At 41.1% G+C, this 20,987-nt stretch overlaps 1 long non-coding RNA gene across 1 annotated transcript; it reads left to right on the top strand.

Annotated features, from left to right (window-relative positions):
* Positions 1-17,766: 17,766 nt before the first annotated feature.
* LOC309510323 lies at positions 17,767-19,934 on the top strand. Its single transcript, XR_014210313.1, has 3 exons — positions 17,767-18,014; positions 18,725-18,759; positions 19,063-19,934. It is a non-coding gene; the product is annotated as an uncharacterized lncRNA (long non-coding RNA).
* The last annotated feature ends 1,053 nt before the right edge of the window (positions 19,935-20,987 follow it).

Genomic DNA, 20,987 nt, shown 5'->3' with positions numbered 1-20,987 from the left:
CCTCGGGATGCCCGCCCCCTCTGAGGAGGGTGTTAGAGCAGTCTGTTCAGTCGTTCCCTGCCGGTGCGCCGTTACAGGGCGACGAACCGACTACTCAACAGCAGCACAATCCAGAAGAGTCTCGAGAGGCTGGTACCTCTAGTAGAATCTTTGACAGCGTGGAAGCTACTGTCAAATGTTTCTCGTTGGGTCCTGCAGACCGTGGAAAAAGGGTATCAGATACAATTCTAGAACGCCCACCTCGGTTTATGGGGGTCCTGCCCACAGTGGTGGGCCCCGAGCAGGTTCTGGTTATGGAACAGGAAGTAAACACTCTGTTAGAGAAAGGGGCCATAGAATATGTACCCCCCTCCAACAGGGAAACCGGGTTTTACAGCCGGTACTTCATAGTTCCAAAAAAGGACGGGGGATTGCGTCCCATTTTAGATCTTCGAGTTCTGTACGAGTCAGCCATGCAGCTCAAGTTCAAAATGTTAACCTTGAGACAAATCGTGCCACAGATCAGGTCCGAGGACTGGTTTGTCACGATAGACCTCAAGGACGCATATTTCCATCCGTCCGTGTCATTGGAAGTTCCTGAGGTTTGCTTTCGGGGGCAAAGCATACCAATATCGAGTTCTTCCATTCGGCCTGGCTTTATCACCCCGCACTTTCACCAAATGCGTGGATGCAGCTCTGGCGCCTCTGCGCCTCCGGGGTATTCGCATCACGAACTACATCGACGATTGGTTGATTTTAGCTCAGTCGCATTAGATGGCGGTTCAACATCGAGATGTTGTTCTCGCCCATATGAAAGAGTTGGGGTTACGGCTGAACGGCAAGAAGAGTGTGCTTTCTCCATTTTAGAGGACCACTTTTTTAGGCGTGGTTTGGGATTCAGTGTCGATGCAGGCGCGCCTGTCATCGCCACGCTTCGATTCCATCCTGGCAGCTGTGAGAAGTGTAAAGCTAGGCCAGCTACTCACTGTCAAACAGTTCCAGAGACTGTTGGGTCTCATGGCAGCAGCTTCCAACGGGATACCTTTTGGACTGCTGCACATGAGGCCCCTGCAGTGGTGGCTCAGGACCAGAGGGTTTTTCCCTGAGGGGCAACCCATTTCGCACAATCAAGGTCACGCGGTGATGCCTACGTGCCTTGGTTATGTGGAAGAAACCTTGGTTCCTGTCCCAGGGCCCAGTGCTGGGAGCTCCTTGTCGTCGCAAACTGCTAACGACGGATGCTTCCCTCACGGGTTGGGGAGCGATCCTGAGGGTCGCTCATCTCAAGGTCTGTGGGAAGACCATCATCGTTCCTGGCATTCTATAGCCTAGAGATGTTAGCTGTCTTCCGGGCTCTGAGGAGCTTTATCACAGGTCTCAGGGGACACCATGTGTAGTACATACGGACAACACGTCGGTAGTCGCCTATATCAAGGGGGTTTGCGCTGGCATGCCATATCCTCTTGTGGTCCCAGGGGAAGTTGCTGTCACTCAAGGCAGCCTACATCCCCGGGGTCCAGAATATAGGAGCAGACACTCTGTCGAGACAGGGGCCGAGGCCCGGGGAATGGTGGCTCCACCCCCGAGGTGGTGGAGCTGATATGGAAATTATAAGTGGATCTGTTTGCGTCTCGAGAGACGTCTCACTGTCCACTTTGGTTCTCCTTCACGCATCCAGCTCCTCTGGGACTGGATGCTATGGTACAGACGTGGCCGAGGCTACGTCTGTACGCCTTTCCCCCAGTTGCTCTGCTCCCGGGAGTTCTGGAAAGAGTTCGCAGGGACCGGGTTTGCCTGCTTTTTATAGCCCCGCGCTGGCCGGGCAGAGTATGGTTTCCCGATCTTGTGTCCCTCCTCGACGGGCATCCTCTGGAGCTACCCGTCAGGAGGGACCTTCTGTCCCAAGCAGGGGGCTCAATATTTCACCCCCGCCCAGAACTGTGGAACCTGTGGGCTTGGCCTCTGAGGGGGCCCAGCTCATAGAGTCAGGTCTCTCAACTGAGGTTGTTGAGACCATTCTACAGTCCAAGCTCCCTCCACGAGGAAACTTTATGCCCTGAACTGAAGAGTATTCACCTCTTTGTGTAGTGACCGTCGGTTGGATCCAGTCAACTGCCCAATTGGTACAGTTCTGGAGTTCCTGCAGGACCGGTTCACTGCAGGTCTGACCCCGTCCACTTTAAAGGTTTATGTGGCGGCCGTAGGTGCTTACCACAGTCCTTTGGGTGGAATGTCTGTGGGGAAAGACCCTTTGGTATCTCGTTTCCCTCGTGGCACTTGGAGGTCCTCCTCCCTTTCGAAATCAGACCAGGAGGCGAATAATTTGCTTTGCCCTGTTCGGGCGTTAGACGCGTATGTCCACAGAGCTGCCCTGTGGCGTAAAAGTGACTTTTGCTCCCCTAACAAGGGAGGTCCAGTGTCTAAGCAAAGGATGAGCAAGTGGGTGGTTGAGACTATTTCACTGGCTTATGAGGCGGCTGGACAGCCTTCTCCTTTGGCTGTCCGGTCGCTCTCTACTAGGAGTATGGCGGCCTCTAAGGCCCTTATATCAGGAGTATCGTTACAGGACGTCTGTGATGCGGCAGGCTGGTCCTCACCGCACACCTTCGTCAGGTTCTACTCTCTGGATTTAGACTCTACTCCAGGGTCTCATGTTTTGTCTTCTTAGTGCTGCTCACATGATTACACACAGGACAGACATTTGTAGCTATGGAGGCGTTGGTATAGATGTTCCCATAGCGTCATTTCGACGCAACGCGAATTCCCTTGAAAGGGAACGCCTCGGTTACGACTGTAACCTCGGTTCCCTGAAGAGGGAACGAGCGTTGCGTCGCCTTGCCATATCTCCTTCATGCCTGTCAGCGCGACTTCAGACTTTACGAAGCTTTCGTTTTCTGTTTCGGGCCGGCTTTTATAGCTTCCTGGTACGTGACGTCACCCGCCTCTGACGTTCCGCCACACCATTGGACTGATTTTACATGTGCTTCAAGACGTCATCACGCAAAGCGTTCCCCATAGCGTCAATTTCGACGCAACGCTCGTTCCCTCTTCAGGGAACCGAGGTTACAGTCGTAACCGAGGCGGTTTCTGCCCGACAGTGACGATATGTATATATATATATTTTTTTTTTCTGGCAACTTTGTTATTTGTTTTGCTTCTCACCAATATTGTATTAGTCTTTGTTTTGCTTTTGGCAACATTGTCTTTTTGTTTGTTTTGCTTTTGGCAATATTTTCTTCCTGGCAACACCTTATTAATGTGTGTCTCTTTTTCCAGGAGCCAGTGAGGACTACGTGTGGCGCAAGGGAGGCTAGCTGCTTCATTCGGTAGTGTGCTTCACTGTGTGCTGTGTGTGCTGACAACTCTTCTTTATGGTGTGGGCGCGTGGTTTGATCTGTTGTGATTTGAGGTGGGTTTGGACGACCTCCTGAGTTGCAGCCGGCCTGCCTTGTTCCCACTACACCTGGCTCTGGAGACTTATTTTTGTCATGTTGGGAAATTCCTGAGAGTGAGAATTTTATTGACTCTGTTGATTTTATAATAAAGTGTATTTTTGTATTGTTCCTCACGTCTCACGTCACCTCTGTCTTCAAATGGTAAAACTTACCTGTGTGTCCTTATTGGGAGTTATTTCCCTGGCTCTCCACCAGGGTGGTGTAGTCAGATTAATTTAATAGTGAATCACTTTACCCTCCACTCGTGTCTTGCCACATGTGCAAAGAGACATTTCGAAACATTTCACCCACTGGCTGCTGGTACTTTCACTTTTGCCGAAGAGACCCTTTATGTCCTAGCCTGGGAAAACCCAGACAACTTCCGGCAAATTTATATTTGCTCTGCAAGTAGTCTGGCAAAGAGCTCATTCAAGCCCATTTCTAATCCCTCGAAATCGCGGCACCAATCAGAAACGTTGGGGCGGGCTTTACACGATGACGATCGCTCTGATTGGTTTTATGTCTATCCAATTGCGCCCAGAGGCATTTGAGCGACGTCCGTTGGTGAAACGCAGCAACTTTTAATTGCATTATTATATTAAAATTGCAAACACATGAGGACAATCTCCATGAAAGACCCACTGGCAGATGAACGTGCTACTACATTTCTCTCCGAAACGGTAGGAAATGAAATTAGATTTAATAGAGGATTTTAACTGTGACAAGATGATTGACAGGGCAGTTTACATGACAGGATGCACGCGACAGATCCGTCCGATAAAGATGACGAAGTAGTATGTCCCAAAGCTTGCCTACTTTTTTGCTACACATTCAAAAGTAAATACCTTTTCTTCACAAAAAGAGTACATGCTTTTATGGCGTAGTGTAACTTAGGCGAATTGGGACGCAGCATATGGCTTTACACGATGACGATCACTCTGACTGGTTTTAGGTCTATCCAATTGTGCCCAGAGGCATTTGAGCGACATCCGTTGGTGACGCCCCTTTGGAAAAGGGAGGAGGAGGAAGGGGAAGTAGAAGGGCAAGGGCAAGAAGACAAGCAGTCTCAGATGAAATTCAAGCCACTTTAGTTGACCATGTCCTTGTCCATGGTATGACTATTAGGGAGGCTGGGCAACGAGTTCAAATTTGAGTTGCTTCACCGTCACCTCCATCATCAGAACCTTCAGGGAGGTGTGGTGGCAAACAAAATTCTATCACTGAATAAGAGACAAACATTTCCAATTGTCTTTTAGGTTTATTTTCTTGCAAGAAAAGGCAAGCAGTCGTACAGTCACACAGAGACAGTTATTGTTGGAAACGTGTGTGTGTGTGTATTCTGTGAATTTTAAAAAGAAATTTTAACCAGAAAAATCTAAAATCTATTCCCAAAATCGTGCAGCCCTATAGTTTCTCTTGATATCAGTATGTTCACAGTTTTTTCTTTTTTTTTTTCTTTCAGGGACCAGATGCAACTGAGTCCTGCTGACTTCAACATTCACATGAGTCTCTGTACATGAACATGGTAAAGTGAAAATCAAACACCTTGGAAATTAAAGGTATGTACAATGTTTTTAGGAATGGCACAAAGGTCTCTGTCTTTGGATCATTGTTTTCAATGTGCTCTTTTGTCATTTGTATTTTTGGATTGTGTTGTGTTGTAAATAAATCCAAACAATCTAAAAGCCATTCTTTTTTAAATCTCCTCATTCTTTGTGCAAGGTTGCTCTGAATGACAGGGCCTGATCGCTCCTAATAGGGCAGTTAGGGGAGTGTCTTTGTCTTTCTCAGGTGTTAAAGCCTTACATATTCATGAGATGATCACGCCTCTTCGCATATGGCTTTGTCACACAAAACACGTCTTAGAAATTTTAAATCAATATATTGTCTTATCTGAATGAGCAGTCAGGGTGATTTTCACATAGTTTTGGAGCAAATATTCTAGGCTATGTCATACAATTTTCAAAAGTCTTGTGAAGAAATAATCAGTATGGGTTTCATGGCCTTATTTCAGTGAGAATTTTTTTTTGTATTTTCACAAACCACGCATAAATGTCATTATCTCAAAACTACAAACTTTTACATACATGCTGCTGATATATTATTGTAGCAGAGTTTGTGCTGAATACAGTGTAATTAGACTTTAGCCATGAAAATGTCACTAGTAACAGAAAAAAACACAAATGTCAGAGCATGTCAGAACACCTCCGGAGCCCAGAAAACAGCTCAGACCTCAGAGGGTTAAAAGAAGAGAATTCAAGCTTCATGCCTGTGTGTCTGTATGCCGGTTTGACTGAGTATTCGCTGAGTTATTGTTCATTTTCGGACGCGTTTCAGAATGGACTTCACTGGCAGAGAGAAGGCAGAACTCGCTTCGTGTTTATTTTTCTTTATTTGGAAAAAAGCACAACACTTTGTTTTTATTGTGAGTATACACAAAAATAATACACATTTAACAGAATCGATTGATGTATGAAACTCCTATGGAAAATCAAAGTCAACAGAGTATTTATGAGTTTCTTTTACACTGATAAAAAAAAACCGAGCTGGTATCGCCGGCGATACAGCCGACCTCAGGGGGTTAATCCTATTAATCAAAGACACACAATAAGAAAGAAAAAATACATATGCACATAACATACTCTTGGTATGTAACAGATACACAAAGAATACGTCCTTGAACGTAACAAAAGCAACACATAACAGCACAGAGGAGCAAAAAAAGAAAGAAAATGTCTGCACGAGGGAGAGGACTAGTTAGACGAGGGAGAGGACTAGATGGTCGAGGTAGAGGACTAGATGGTCGAGAGAGAGGACTAGATGGACCAGGGAGAGGACTAGATGGACCAGGGAGAGGACTAGATGGACCAGGGAGATGACTAGTTGAACCAGGGCAAGGGAGAAGGAGAAGGAGAGGTAGGGGAAGAGGAGTAAGAATGCATGGTGTGGTTTAAAGGAGAGTAAGAGCTGTTGTCACGGATGAAATAAGAGCCACAATCATAGACCATGTGATAAACCATGGTCTATCATTGAGAGAGACTGGTGAAAGAGTCCAGCCTAATCTCAGACGGTCAACCGTTGCTTCCATTATCTGGATTTTTCAACAAACCAACAGGTAAGCTATGCATTTCATGAGGGCTATCCGTGCAGTTGCTATTTACTGTATTACAGTAACTGCTGGCCACCATTTGTCACATTGATTTTTCTGTCAGAGAATTATGGAGTTGGAGGCTAATCAGACACTGCATGAATTCATTTATGTAGACGAGGCAGGGTTTAACCTGGCAAAAACACATAGACGAGGAAGAAATGTAATTGGGAAAAGGGCCACCATTGATGTGCCAGGTCAGAGAGGAGCAAACATCACAATGTGTGCTGCAATCTCAAGTGCTGGTTTGATCCTGCAGAAAAGCCAGATTGGTCCCTACAACACAGAGTGCCTTCTTTTGTTTTGGAGATGACCTCCACCAACAACTGGTGCCAGAAGCAGAACAGGTGGGAGGAAATATGAGGACATTTGTGATTACATGGGACAATGTAGCATTCCACCATTCACATGCAATCACAAACTGGTTTGCAGCACATCCAAGAGTGATTTCCCTTTTTCTTCCTCCATACTCTCCTTTCCTCAACCCCATTGAGGAATTTTTTTCTGCTTGGAGGTGGAAAGTATATGATCATCGCCCACATGACCAAATGTCCCTCCTGGATGCCATGGATGCTGGCTGCAAAAACATCTCAGTTGAAGACTGTCAGGGGTGGATAAGGCATGCCAAGCGTTTCTTTCCAAGGTGTATAGCGAGAGACAACATACGATGTGATGTAGACGAGAACATGTGGCTAAATGCTGAAGATCGTATAGATTAGAACAGGACTTCTTTTTTCTGGGCCTTTTTTCCCTGTCATTTTGTTTTATTTTTGCACACTTTAAACCAAAGGCCATGTATTTTTGTCTTTGTTTCGTTTTGTTGATCACTGACAGCAATTTCATATTGCTAATAAAGCCTTTACTGCAGCAATTCTGTCACTTACTGTTTTTTTGTTTTTGTTTTTTTCAGTTGTACATTCTATAAAGTATTGATGACTCCTTCACATTTAGATATTATGTTGTACACATATCTAATGCACCATGAATTCACACACACACAGCTGAATGAATAAAAAAAAAATGGATTTGGATACTGTATGTTCTATACAGATAGAACTTATTCTAATATGGAATTGTATTGGAATGGTAAAGAGTGTTGGTACGTGACAGGAGGGCCTCCACTCAAGGATAAAATATGATTAACAAGTCTAAGAATGTTCCATATATGATTGAAATACCATAATTGGCCTAGGAAGAAAACATTCTGGAGTCAAGACTATATAGGAGAAAGGATGCCCTCCATTCACTATCACACTCTGCATAAAATAATAATAACAATAAATTAAATCTTCCAAAAGATTTCAGTAACAATGCTAGAGAAAAATATATTGATTATCATATGTTACTTCAAATGTTTCCATTCGTTATGATGATATGAAATGAGATAATAGTAAAAACATAAAGCCTAATGTTTGGTGCATTTTTCCTTTCAAACGCAATCGTGCTCCAAAATATGATACATTAAAACCCACAGCGCGCTCCAAAATATGATACATTAAAACCCACAGCGCGCTCCAAAATATGATACATTAAAACCCACAGCACGCTCCAAAATATGATACATTCAAACGCCATCGCGCTCCAAAATATTAAACATTATGGTTATACATATCTATGTTTGAGCAGATATCCACAAACAGTATTTAACAGGAAACACGGGTCTAAATAGTATAATATTCACCATATATCTAGCAACAGTTCAACTGCAATGTGAAGTTTATGCAACAATACCATAAACTAATAAGTAAGAATTTCTAACCTTACATCTTTCTTGTCTTCAAATCGCGTTCTTCTTCTTCTAAGGTAAATCCAATATAAGCTCAGACGTGTCTTCCAAACTCGACGAAAAGCAGAGACTTGTGAAGTTTTTTGGTGTTTTGTGTTTGAGGTAACGAGGGCGTTCGCGTCCCATGTGGAGATTTGCATGTGAATCTCTTTTGCGCGAGTGGGCGTGTCGAATTAAAAAGTAATTAGCAAGCGTTTGAGAAGCTGGACATCCTGTTGGTTTTAAACAAATTACTTAAACAGAGAATATTTGTTTTCAGTTTGAATCCGATCATTTAAAAGTACACACTTAAATGTGTATAAAGGTATATGGCTCATAAATGTGTGAGAAGTATTCGCTGAGTTTTGTTTCAGTTTATAGACGTGCTCAAGAAAAAAAAGTTCACCGCGACGGAGAGGCAGAACGCACACCCTGTTTATTTTCTTTATTTTACAAAAGCACAATGTTTTGATTTGATTGTAAGTGGACACATACAAAAGTAGAAATATCACAGATTATTTTTTTATATTTCTTTTTTCTGTATAACCATAAATGACAGAGTAATTTAAGTTTATGTTGCTGCTATGTGAAAAAAATCCAGCAAAACGCGGGTTAAATGAAGTAATTTATATAAAAAACAAATATTCTCATCTTGTGAAATCTGTATTAAAAGAGAGCGATTCCAGTCGAGCTCATCTCAGCTCATTACGTTTTAATCGGCCCCGCCCACGGAGAGCGCGCGCTATTCAAACGCAAATGAATGAGGCAATCCACGCAAACCTGTGAACGCCCCCATATCAGCTCGAGAAAACACAAGTTTATTCAGATCATTACTTGTTTACACCGTCTCGCAGCGCTGTGAGGAATAATAATAATGGAAAATGTCCCTCAGAAGTGCGGGTATATCGAGGAGCAAGGATCCGACTGTGCTGAGGAAAACTGTAGTAAGTTTTTTTCCTTCTCACGTGAATCGCGTTTCTGTTTTGTGAATGAATGAACGGCAGAGATGCGCGCTGTTTACCACAGCTCGCAAAAAGACAGTTTAAATTTAAATCGCGTGTGTGAATGAATGATGATGTTTTAGCAAACTGTATTGCTATACTGAGATGAGTAAAAATCGAAATGAGGGCTATTTGTATAAGCAATGTATTAAACTGCAAATTAACATTTATATGCCCTAATATTTCATAAAAACAACGTTACAGTCAGGCGAAATATGAAAGACAACATTTTGTTGACTAGATTTGTGTACAGTTTTTACTGTAGAATATACTGCCACATCAAATAAGCTTTTGTTTAGCAATTTCTATATATATAAAATACTATTTTTGTCAAAAATAAAGTAATCAACTAAGATGTTAGCTGTTCCAATGTTGGCTATATTAAAACTAATGAATACATAGATAAAATGTAGGCCTATAATCATTTTTTTTTACAAAGAAAGAGTACACTGCTGGACCAGACAACATCCCTGTACGCGTACTCAGGGCATGTGCGGAGCAGCTCGCTGGGGTTTTTACAGACATTTTCAACCTGTCTCTTGCCCAAGCAGCTGTACCAACATGCTTTAAATGCACTTCCATTGTGCCAGTGCCAAAACACTCCAGCCCGAAGTGCCTTAATGACTACCGCCCTGTAGCACTCACACCCATCGTAATGGCGGCTGGTCCTGGCACACCTAAAAGACTCTCTACCATCCACATTGGACTCACACCAGTTTGCCTACAGTAGCAATAGGAGCACAGAGGATGCAGTTTCCATGGCACTGCACTCTGTGCTCACACATCTGGACAATAAGAACACTTATGCACGCATGCTGTTTGTTGACTTCAGCTCAGCATTCAACACTGTCATCCTAACTAAGTTAATAGCCAAACTTGGAGACCTGGGCATCAACACCTCCATGTGCAACTGGATTTTGGACTTTTTGACCAACAGACCCCAGAATGTTCGATCAGGCTCCAACTGCTCCACGTCCATCACACTCAACACTGGTGTATCACAGGGCTGTGTGCTAAGCCCGTTTCTCTACTCCCTCTTCACCTCCGACTGCAAGCCTGTGTACGGATCTAATTCCATCGTCAAGATTGCGGACGACACTACGGTGATTGGTCTCATCAGCAACAACGATGAGACTGCCTATAGGGAGGAGATCAAGCACCTGGCCACATGGTGCACTGAAAATAACCAGCTCCTCAACACCACCAAAACGAAGGAGCTCATTGTGGACTTCAGGAAAGTGTCAAGAGGCACACACGACACCATCCACATCAATGGAATGGCTGTTGAGCGTGTCTCCAGTTTCAAGTTCCTGGGGACCCACATCTCGGCGGACATGACCTGGACAACCAACACCTCCAGCCTGGTCAAGAAGGCTCACCAGCGCCTTTTCTTCCTGAGGACACTGAGGAAGAATCAGCTTTCTTCCACTATCCTGGTGAACTTCTATCGCTGTGCAATCCTGAAAGCATCCGATCCCAAGTTGGAGATTAGACTTAGAGAATTAGACTTAGAAATAAAAAAACAAGAATGTGAGTCTCAAATCATTAGGCTGCGGGTTATAGAGGTGGAGAAGGAGCGTGAAATTCAATTGCGTAAATTAGATCTAGAAGCGCTAAAAAAGCCGGTGCCTGTACCTCGTTCTAGACCACCCTCTATAGCGTCCCCAGTTTCGCCAGTTAGCTCTGTTCATGCTTCTACTGTTTCTGCGTTTGACATCGGCAAATATGTTAAACTCGTGCCTCCTTTTAGAGAAGCTGAAGTGGATGCTTATTTTGTAGCTTTTGAGCGAATAGCTGGTAAGCTCAATTGGCCGAAAGACAAGTGGGCGTTGTTACTTCAATGTAGTCTCGTGGGTAAGGCACAAGAAGTTATTTCAGCGTTAAGCCTGGAGGATTCGCTTGATTATGATGTGGTAAAGTCGACAGTGCACCGCGTATACGAGTTAGTTCCCGAGGCGTATCGCCAGAGGTTTCGATCTCATGCGAAGACATCCAGGCAAACGTATGTTGAGTTTGGAAGAGAGAAGAGAGCGTTGTTTGAACAATGGTGCCTGTCTAGTAAAACTGACACTTTTGAACAACTTTGCGAATTGGTTTTGCTAGAGGATTTTAAAAAGAGTATTCCAGAAAAAGTTGTGCAGCACTTAAATGAGCAGAAGATAACCACGCTTGCCGAGGCCGCTGTATCCGCTGATGAATTTGTGCTCACACAAATTCATCAGTAAGTATTTTTTGCAAGAGTTAACAACTCCAAATTTTTCTTCATCCGCCGATAAGTTTGTAAGGGAAGAGTCCCCTTTTTCTCGTTTGCGGAAAAACGATGGTCGTCCAAAAATGACTGGTCGAAATTCGGCGCGTCAGGGAGACAGGCGGGCTTGTTTTTACTGCCTGGATCCTGGACATGTAGGGAATGGAATAAAAAGAATGTGAAAACAAAAAGTGTTGCGCTCACGCAGACGCTGCCAGGGTTGCGAGAGGCTGAAGTGTCTGGTTATGAACCATTTATTCTAAATGGGCAGGTGTCAATCTCTGATCTTCAGTTTACGCCGGTGTTAATCTTGCGAGATACGGGTTCTTGTCAGTCATTTATACTAGAGAGTGTTTTGCCTTTCTCTGAAAAATCGTATACCGGTACTGAGTTAGTAAGAGGTATAGAAGTGAGCTGTGTACAGGTGCCTCTACATGAAGTGGACTTAAAATCGGATTTTGTCTCTGGCATTGTTAAGTTAGGTGTTCGCAAGCAGTTGCCTGTTGCTGGAGTACATATTATTCTGGGAAATGACCTTGCAGGGGGCAAAGTTTTTCCTAGTCTAGTAGTGATGCATAAACCCATGGTTAAAGAGTAGTCTGACCTAGGTGTTCAGTTCCCTTCTGCTTTTCCAGAATGTGCAGTGACACGGGCTCAAGTTCAAAAGTTTCAAGATGTTGTTAAGATCTGACTTGTTTTTAAATGCAGAATCCAAGACTGAAGAGTCAGAGTCCTGTGAAGTAAGTAAAGTGTCAGATACTTCACTGATTCTTGAAGCTCCTTTTAATGTTGGAAAGGAGAAGTTAGCAGCTGAGCAAAAATCTGATGTTTCCTTAGCAGTGTGTTAAGGCCGCGGTCAACGTGAAAGACAGAGCGGATGCTAAAGTAGGTTATTTTTGGGAGAATGATGTGTTAATGCGTAAATGGAAACCGCTTTATGATGAAAAAGGTTTGCAGGAGACGTTTCAAATTGTCTTGCCTGTTAGCTATCGCGTTCCAGTTTTAAAATTGGCACATGAAAATCCCATGGCAGGTCATTTACACAGCAAAAACAGCAGTGCTAATTCAACACCTACAGTGTTAAATTCAACACTTTAAAAGCGTCTATATTGGTCCACACTAGATCGAGTTAAAACTACACTTTTCAAAGTGTTAAATATTTAACACTATGACAGAGTTGCAGCAACTCTCTAGTTAAAGTCCGCGTGAACCGGAAGTTGCAAACGACTTTTCTCCAGTGCTGTGACGTATTTCCCAGTGAAAAGGAATATTGAACAGAGGGCAGGGTTTTACTCTAGCGCTCCTCCTCTCCATCTCTCGCTCATTACAGACTAACGATTTGAGGGGAGTGGTTAAGCGTTTCCCAAACCAAGCCGTCAAACCTACGTCATCAGGGAAGGTCCTCCAATGCAGAGGGGAGGGGCATTTTCAGATTTTGATTAAAGATTACGAAGCCCAAAAAATTTTTTTCTGTGTTTTAACTTGCACGGATTAATTGTTCACCACAAGACTAGTAATATGCGCTAACAAAGTAAATAGGGTCCATTTTGATTTCAGTTGGACTTTGACATTTAAAGGTATTGCGGAGGATTTTCTTTTTCCGGGTGGATCATCAAGACTATTGGTCCTCCTAGTTGTCAATCATTCTGGTGATATGTTTACGTAAGGCCGTCGTACGTGCTCGTCCCTAGGTAGTTTTCGCTTTCTGCGCATGCGCACTTTCGGGTGTATGTGTGTGTGGTGAGCTACGGTTTCAGCCATTCATTGAAGCTCGCCCGTTCTCACCAGGTTTTTTCAAAATGTCTGAGGGTCGCAAGAGAAAAAGTGTCTACGAATTGTATGACAAGAAGAGAAAGGCCTCTGAAGAAAGAAACAAGACCAGAGTGTTTTTGGGAGAATATTTCACACGCTGGCGTGCGCTAAAAGCATAGGTTGGGCTTCCCACTGATGCCTCAGTCGCGAAGTTTCTACTCGACAGGTAAAGTTTGGCATGCTATTTGGAGAAATCCATTTAAAATCACTGCTAGTAAAAGTTAATGTAAGCTATGATTAGCGATGCTAGCCCTGGCACAAGTCACGCACCGCACAGACACGGTAAACATCTCAATTTGTCTAAAGTAGCCTTATGACCAAATGGTAAAAGGTATCACACTGAAATGTTCTAAAACCTTGTGTGTTCATTTTTGATAATTCCAATGTGTTCACATTGTATTTATTACACAAATGCAACAAGCTACTTCTCCATTGCAGATCATGTCTTGATTCCTCACTCAATCGATCAGTATAATAAGTAAATAAAACACGGAAGGGCATTTGACATTTTGTCTTGCATGAATGTTTTTGAGTTAGAGTGTTTTTGGGAGAATATTTCACACGCTGGCGTGCGCTAAAAGCAAAGGTTGGGCTTTCCACTGATGCCTCAGTCGCGAAGTTTCTACTCGACAGGTAAAGGAAAGTAGGCTTGTATGAGCCATGCCAACAGCAACTTGTAAACAGAGCGTGCACGAGGAGAACTAGGCTCGTGCACACGTTTAATAGGCGTCCCCTATCGGGAGCAGGTAGAGTGTTGTGCATGTGCATTTTTTCAAAAAAGTGGAGAGGGCAGTTCTTTTCTAAAATTCGGGAAAATCCTCCGCTATACCCTTAACACTAGTCAACACTGGTTAGTGTTGAATTTACCCAACACCAGTGCGTAGTGTCAAAATTTAACACCAAATGTGTGTTTTTCTTTCAACACTACCGAGTTGTTGCCATATTAACACTACATAGGATGTAAAGTTTAACATAAAATGCAACTCTTGTAGAATTGATCTGTATTGATTTGTAATACTATTGGGAATCAATTTCATCCATCTCATTAGAAAACTGTTTGTCATACGGTCTGTAATAAATCAACTCATCAATAGAAATAACAGAAAAGGAATCAGCTCTCTCCTCAATACAATATGCATTGTAGCAACAATGACATCTGCTTTTCACATTAAGTGAATCATGTGATGTCGAACACATCTTCTTTGTCCAAACAGCGCTGGTTAATAATTCCCCACGGAATAATTCACCAGCGCCGGGGTGTCTGTCGCCCCCCAGTTCAGCGCGGACTCCCTGTGACTTTTACAGCCTCATGACACACACACACACACACACACACACACACACACACACACACAAACATCCGTTGTGTTTAACTCAACATTCTTTTAATGTGTGTAACTCAGACGTGTATCTGAACTTCCTGTATGTATGTGTGATTAATGTTGTTTTGATCATATAGTTATGATCTTCGAGTGTTTGGCTCTGAAATGTATTTTTGAAGAATGTTCTCCCAGTAGAATCGCATCCCGTAACCCGAGCTCATTGGCAGGTCATAAAATTTGACCACCAAGCTCATCCAGCCCTATGCATGAGACAACAGGGGCGCAACATTCCAACACACACACATAAACACACTCTGGACTTTGAAACATAAAGCCCCTACAGAAAAGGACTTTTACCCATAAAGTCACTCTTAAATGTACTAAATATATATATTTGTGTGTTAAGAGGTGTGTGTAAACCATAGGAAAGCATATGTCCTATTTGTAACATTAATAGAACTGCTATTGCCTATACAAATGCATAATAATGTATCTTTGCATGGCTACAAAGCCTATATTCTATTTTTTGATACCTCTGTAATCCTCTCCAGCTAACGGAGTTGAATTCCGATAGCAGAATTTAGTGATGCGCATTGTTTTATAAGTTCATATGTCTGGAGAAAATCCTCTCAAGTTAAAGTCAATCATGACTCATTCGAGGGGGCGTGTCTAACCGGACAAAGGAATCTTCCCGCTCGAAAAATCTCGACAGCTGATTCGTCCTACACGAAGGAGGGGACGGCACATGGGACACTGATAAAAGTCCAGACCTTCAGTTTCCTCGTTCTCTTATCCCTTATCTCTCTCTCAACTCATCCAACTTCTCTTGACCCTCTTCCTCGGCGCAGCGCTTCTCCAAAGGAACATCTGGAGGAGGCCCTGGCCTTCTCCACCGAGCGAGCACATGTTCGAGTCGTAGCTGCGTCCTTTGCAACTAAGATTTCCAGCCTCTCCCATCCCGGGAGACGAATCTGAACTTTCTCGGTAACGTTAAATTCAAGTGAGCCTTTACATCGTCTCGCGAAACGACCCAGAAGACGAAGCTAGACGCAAACCAGCCGGACACGCGCACGCGCGCCCCCCCCCTCTTCAGCCTGACCAGAAAGAGCATTCGCAAGTATATTGAGTCCTATAAAAGCTGTTCCAGGTGTCTAGGTCTTAGGTCTGTGAACTAAGTTACCATCTATCTTCCCTCTATATCTTTCTTTCTTTCATTTCATTTTCATTCTGATCACGCTATGTTTAGGTTTTTGTTCGGTTAAATGTTTATTTGTTTGTTTGCATTTTTACGTACGTTTATGTTTGTAGTTTATATAATCTCTAGTGTGTGCCATTTTATTAATAAACCCATGTATACTTTTACTTGTCTCTGTGTTTGAAAACCCACCTTATAAAGTCAATGAAATTTTAAAAGATCTAAGCTACAAGCTCGATATTGACTACCTTGAGTAGTTTTAAGTTTGAAAAAGAGATACCCCCTTCTTAACTGTAATGATCAGACAGTACAGAACAAGGTCATCTCGATAATTGATAAAATAAATGTACATGCGACTTATGAATTATGACCATGAGTCATAAATATTAATATTTCCAAAATTCCCTATATTCTTGAGCTAATTCACATTTACCCCGAGTCGTTATTGTTACAGCATTAAAGTGGTCATCAAAATAAAGTGTGTCAACTCTGCATGTCAAAATAAAAGCTTGATCTTCATTAATAATGATATTTGTGATCTTTCTGAACACAGGAATTTCCATATCTGTTGTAATACAAACAAACATACCAATTTGATACTCAGTTCCAAAGTTTTTGGAAAGAATCTATATGAGGATATATGCGCATATATGAAACCTATATGCAGTTTATATGCACATATATGCTGCATATATACAGCATATATGCACATATATGATAATATATATGCTGCATATATGCGTATATATGCCACATATAGGCATAATTGAGGTGCATATATGTGCATATACAGGCCATATAGGTCTCCTGTATTGCTTCTTTATATATACATATAAGCCCTATATGTACATACAAGATATGTCTCCTATAGCTCATGGCAGGATGGTCATTTTGTAGCTCATATCTCACTTTGGAAACTGTCATACATGATGCCTAGCTCAGATAGGCACATCTATCAATTCGAAGCTCACGGAGCTGAGATCAAAAAGATAAAAATTAAAAAAATTAAAAAAATTCTGTTCAGTTTTTTGTCTTATTTTTGTTCTTGTACTATTTGATTGTTCTTAAGTAAATAAATAATGTAAATTTCTACATTTTGGGGTTTTATTTATGTTGCCTACACTGTAAAAAAAAGTGTACTTTTACAGGTAATGGTCTGTATTTTTTTAACAGAATTTTACCGTTTTGTCATTATAGTGAATGCCTGTTACAGATATTTGCTGTAATTTAAAGGTCCACTATTAAATTTACAGGTAATTGCTTGTATTTTGGTTTTACATCAATTTACGTTTTTTAAGGAACTTGTCTGTATTTTTACAAAGTAATATTTTACAGATTTTTTTCTGTGAAATTAGAAAACAAAGTTCGTTGCCTTGTACTGCATTTCGTTGCCTTGTACCTGTACTTGTGTAATGACAATAAAGTTGAATCTAAAAAAATCTAATCAAAGAAAAGAAGGTATAACTGCAGAAATCTGCATCTATTCAATATGTTGTCCTTACAGATTATTAAGCATGTGGGGGTTAAAGTGAGGTTTTTTTTAAGGTTAAATAATAGTATTTGTACATACAGCCGACCCTACATAGGCTACAGTAGACCTGTATTGAATTGTTTTTAGGCTATAGTCTTTTAATCTTGTCTTGCAAATAGATGCTCATTTTGATCATTATTTCATTGTCTTATTCTCCCATAATTTCATGTATATTTTATTAATATTTTTCTAAATCTCCGTTGCTGCACATTCAGGGCTTTGTGTGTGTGTGTGTGTGTGTGTGTGCGCGCGCGCGCGCACGCGATGACGCAGATTCAAATTCGCCGCCATTACGTTTCCGCTGTTTAGTCGCGCCCACAACGGTCAGCTGATCAGTCGACTTTGGATCTGTATCAAGTGCAAGTGGGAGATTTGAATTCAGTCTACTCTCCTGAAGTGGATTGTGAGATTAACAGGGGTTCAATATGACACCTCATAATTCAAAGCAATCGTGTTCGTCGAGAGCAGCCGTGAGCAGGAGCCCTAGCTGTTGTCAGTTTGGATTCTTCGGAAATAGCACCCTTTTCAGTGAGCCTGGTTCGTCACAGCGGACATCATGCCAACCGATCACCGGCTGAGGTAAGAGTCTGCATGTGAACGATATTTTATATTACATTTGTGTTAAGTTTACGTTACAGTTTTCAAGCTAACATTAGCATTTTAAATGATGAGCTGGAGGCAAAACACTGAAAATGTAGCATGCATCTTTACATTTTCCATCTGTTTTAAGAAAGATCAGTTGAACCCACACCTCAAAAAATACCTAAAACAAGCTTTCGTAGACTTGTTATACATAAAGTCCGTTTAATTGTGTATAAAATCTTTGTTAATACGCGATAGTATCTGTCAGTAAATCAATCTCTTAAATGGCGGGACATTTTTAAACACTGTCTGGAAGCTGAAAACTCTTCTCTTAAAAAATAGTAACCACGTTTTTGGCGGATTTTTATTACCATTTTTAATAACCACAGTTATACTACAAATAGGCCTAACGTTACCAAGGTTTTTTTTTTTTGGTTAAACCATAGTTAATTTTCATAAGGGTTAATGTGGTTATCAAGACCATTAAGAAAACGAATTCAGCAAATACTGTACTCGTTGATGATACAGGAAAACACATGAGGCTAGAATATGAACACCACATGATAAATTCCATATTCTGGCTGCATGCTTGCCAACACGTCAGTTGAGGTTTTGCATTGTCCCAGTGGAACATATTCTGACATATGCAAATGTAATACTGAGTTGTAAAAAAAAAAATATATATATATATATATTTGTGATTTCAGGTCAAGTGGAAAGCAGAATGATCATGGCAAACAAGGTATGGGAAGAAGTAATTTAAAATATTGTAATGGCCGAGTCTTCTGATTCCATATGATTGCACTAAAAGTGGCAGAAAATGTAATTTGTTTTATACTATATTTTCCCATGTGAATATTCATTTGATCCTTGTGAGGCCACTGTAGCTGCACAAGGTTTGGTTTTGCTTCAGTAAGACCACGATTGTGTTAGATTCCACCCATCTATTATTATTATTTTTTTGTATTGTAACTAGGCTCTGTCATTTAGAAACATGGGTTTTCCTATCACTTATAATGACATATATCTCTACCTTTCATTCCAGCCAGAGGATCTGACGGTTGCTGCTCGCATCTCAGCCTACCTGATGGAAAATTCTTGCTGGATGAATGACCTTCACCTTCAATTCAACCTTGCCAAGACAAAACTGCTTATGGTTTCACTTTCAGCCAAACCATGCGATCCTGCTGATTTGCCTTATACAACACCAGAAAGATCCGGCCCTTCCTGTCGGAGTCACACAACTCCTTGTCTAAGCTCTTGTTCTATCCAGACTGGACTATTGTAATGCTCTCCTGGCAGGCCTTCCAGCATCAGTCAAACCTCTGCAACTGATCCAGATGCTGCAGCAAGACCTAAACTCACTGCTTCAGATCTATGTGTCTCCAGAAGCTTGTGTTCTGCAAGTGAACGGCGCCTTGTGGTGCCATCATCCCAAAGAGACACAAAACCACTTTCACTGACCTTTACCTGGACTGTTCCCTGCTGGTGGGATGACCTGCCCAACTTAACACATTTTCAAGAAACTGCTAAAGATCCATCTTTTCATAAACACTTGACCCAATAATACTAAATCTTTGTTTTAATAATAAATAAATAAACTTGTATACTGTGCTACACTAACTGGGACTTGTCACTGCACTTGTTACTTCTATTGTTCTCTTAATTTTTAAGTCACTTTGGATAAAATGTAATTGTAAATGTGTAAAATAAGTTATATTAGAGTATAAAGGCATACAGCAATTGCCTTTTAATGTAGATATTTTTACATGTTCTAAATTATATACTAAGATTGTATTTCCTATCATTCACATATCTTGATGTTCAGTGTTTGTTTAATGAGTAATACTGTAAATGTGCAGGTATTTTGTACTTATACGTTTAATTAATTTAACAGAAATTGACTGTACATTTGCTATTATTAAGTACTTAATTAGAGATTGGTCAAAGTTGTGAAATTGGAAAGGCCTTAACTGTAAATATACAAACTTTGAATTTGAATTTATGTATTTAATGCATTTTTATACATAACTTCATAGTTATTATACACAGGAAAAACTATATATTAAAAGATAATTACTGTAGATTATTATAAAATAACTTTATAAAACCCTAAATTTACAGTTTAACTTGAAAGTTAAATGTTTTTTTTTAAATGTAATTTGACATCATTTATCCGTTTTTCCACGGTTTAATAAGCCATTATCAACAGTAATGTACTGTAATTTAATAAATTTTGACTGTAAAGTCAATTCTGTATTTTCACTGTTTTTGCCTGTAATTTTGTGAAATGGTTATTTGCTGTAATTTAACGGAATCCGTCTGGAAACTTTGCTGCCAGAGATTTACCGTTTGTATACGGGATTTTTTTTTTTTTACAGTGTAGGCCTAGTAGCTATGGATTTTAATAATTTGACTAATATATAGTAGGTAAACATATAGGTGCATATATAGGTGAACATATAGGTGCATATATGTGAACATATAGGTGCATATATATGTGAACATATAGGTGAGCATATATAGGTGAACATGTAGGTGCATATATGTGCATATATGTACATATAATATAGGAAAACGGCCAATTTTATATATGTCACATATATTAAAAACATATATCAAAACATATATTAAAACATATATGTTTATATAGGTTCTTTCCATGACACATCAGAAAATGCATTCACATGAAACTTAGCACTTAAATTCTCACCACCCTCCAAGCTATCGATCATTTCTTTCCTCACTGGACCAAACTCAAATCTCTGAAAATGTAAATTCTCCCAGTGATAAGCTAACTGTCTCTGGTGTTGTTTTACCAAGGTTTTTGTGATATTTTTGAAATTTTTAACAGATCATTAAAAAAAATGATGTTTGGCCTCAAACCTCATGCACCATACATGAAGAAGTGGACCTATTTTGCAAATGCTCCTTGGATAATGTATCATAAAATGATGCTTTGGAATTAAT

This window comes from Leuciscus leuciscus (assembly GCF_965113295.1).
Source record: "Leuciscus leuciscus genome assembly, chromosome: 12".
Taxonomy (NCBI): domain Eukaryota; kingdom Metazoa; phylum Chordata; class Actinopteri; order Cypriniformes; family Leuciscidae; genus Leuciscus; species Leuciscus leuciscus.
The sequence above is the reverse complement of the archived record's forward strand: the minus strand, read 5'-3'. Positions and strand labels throughout refer to the sequence as shown.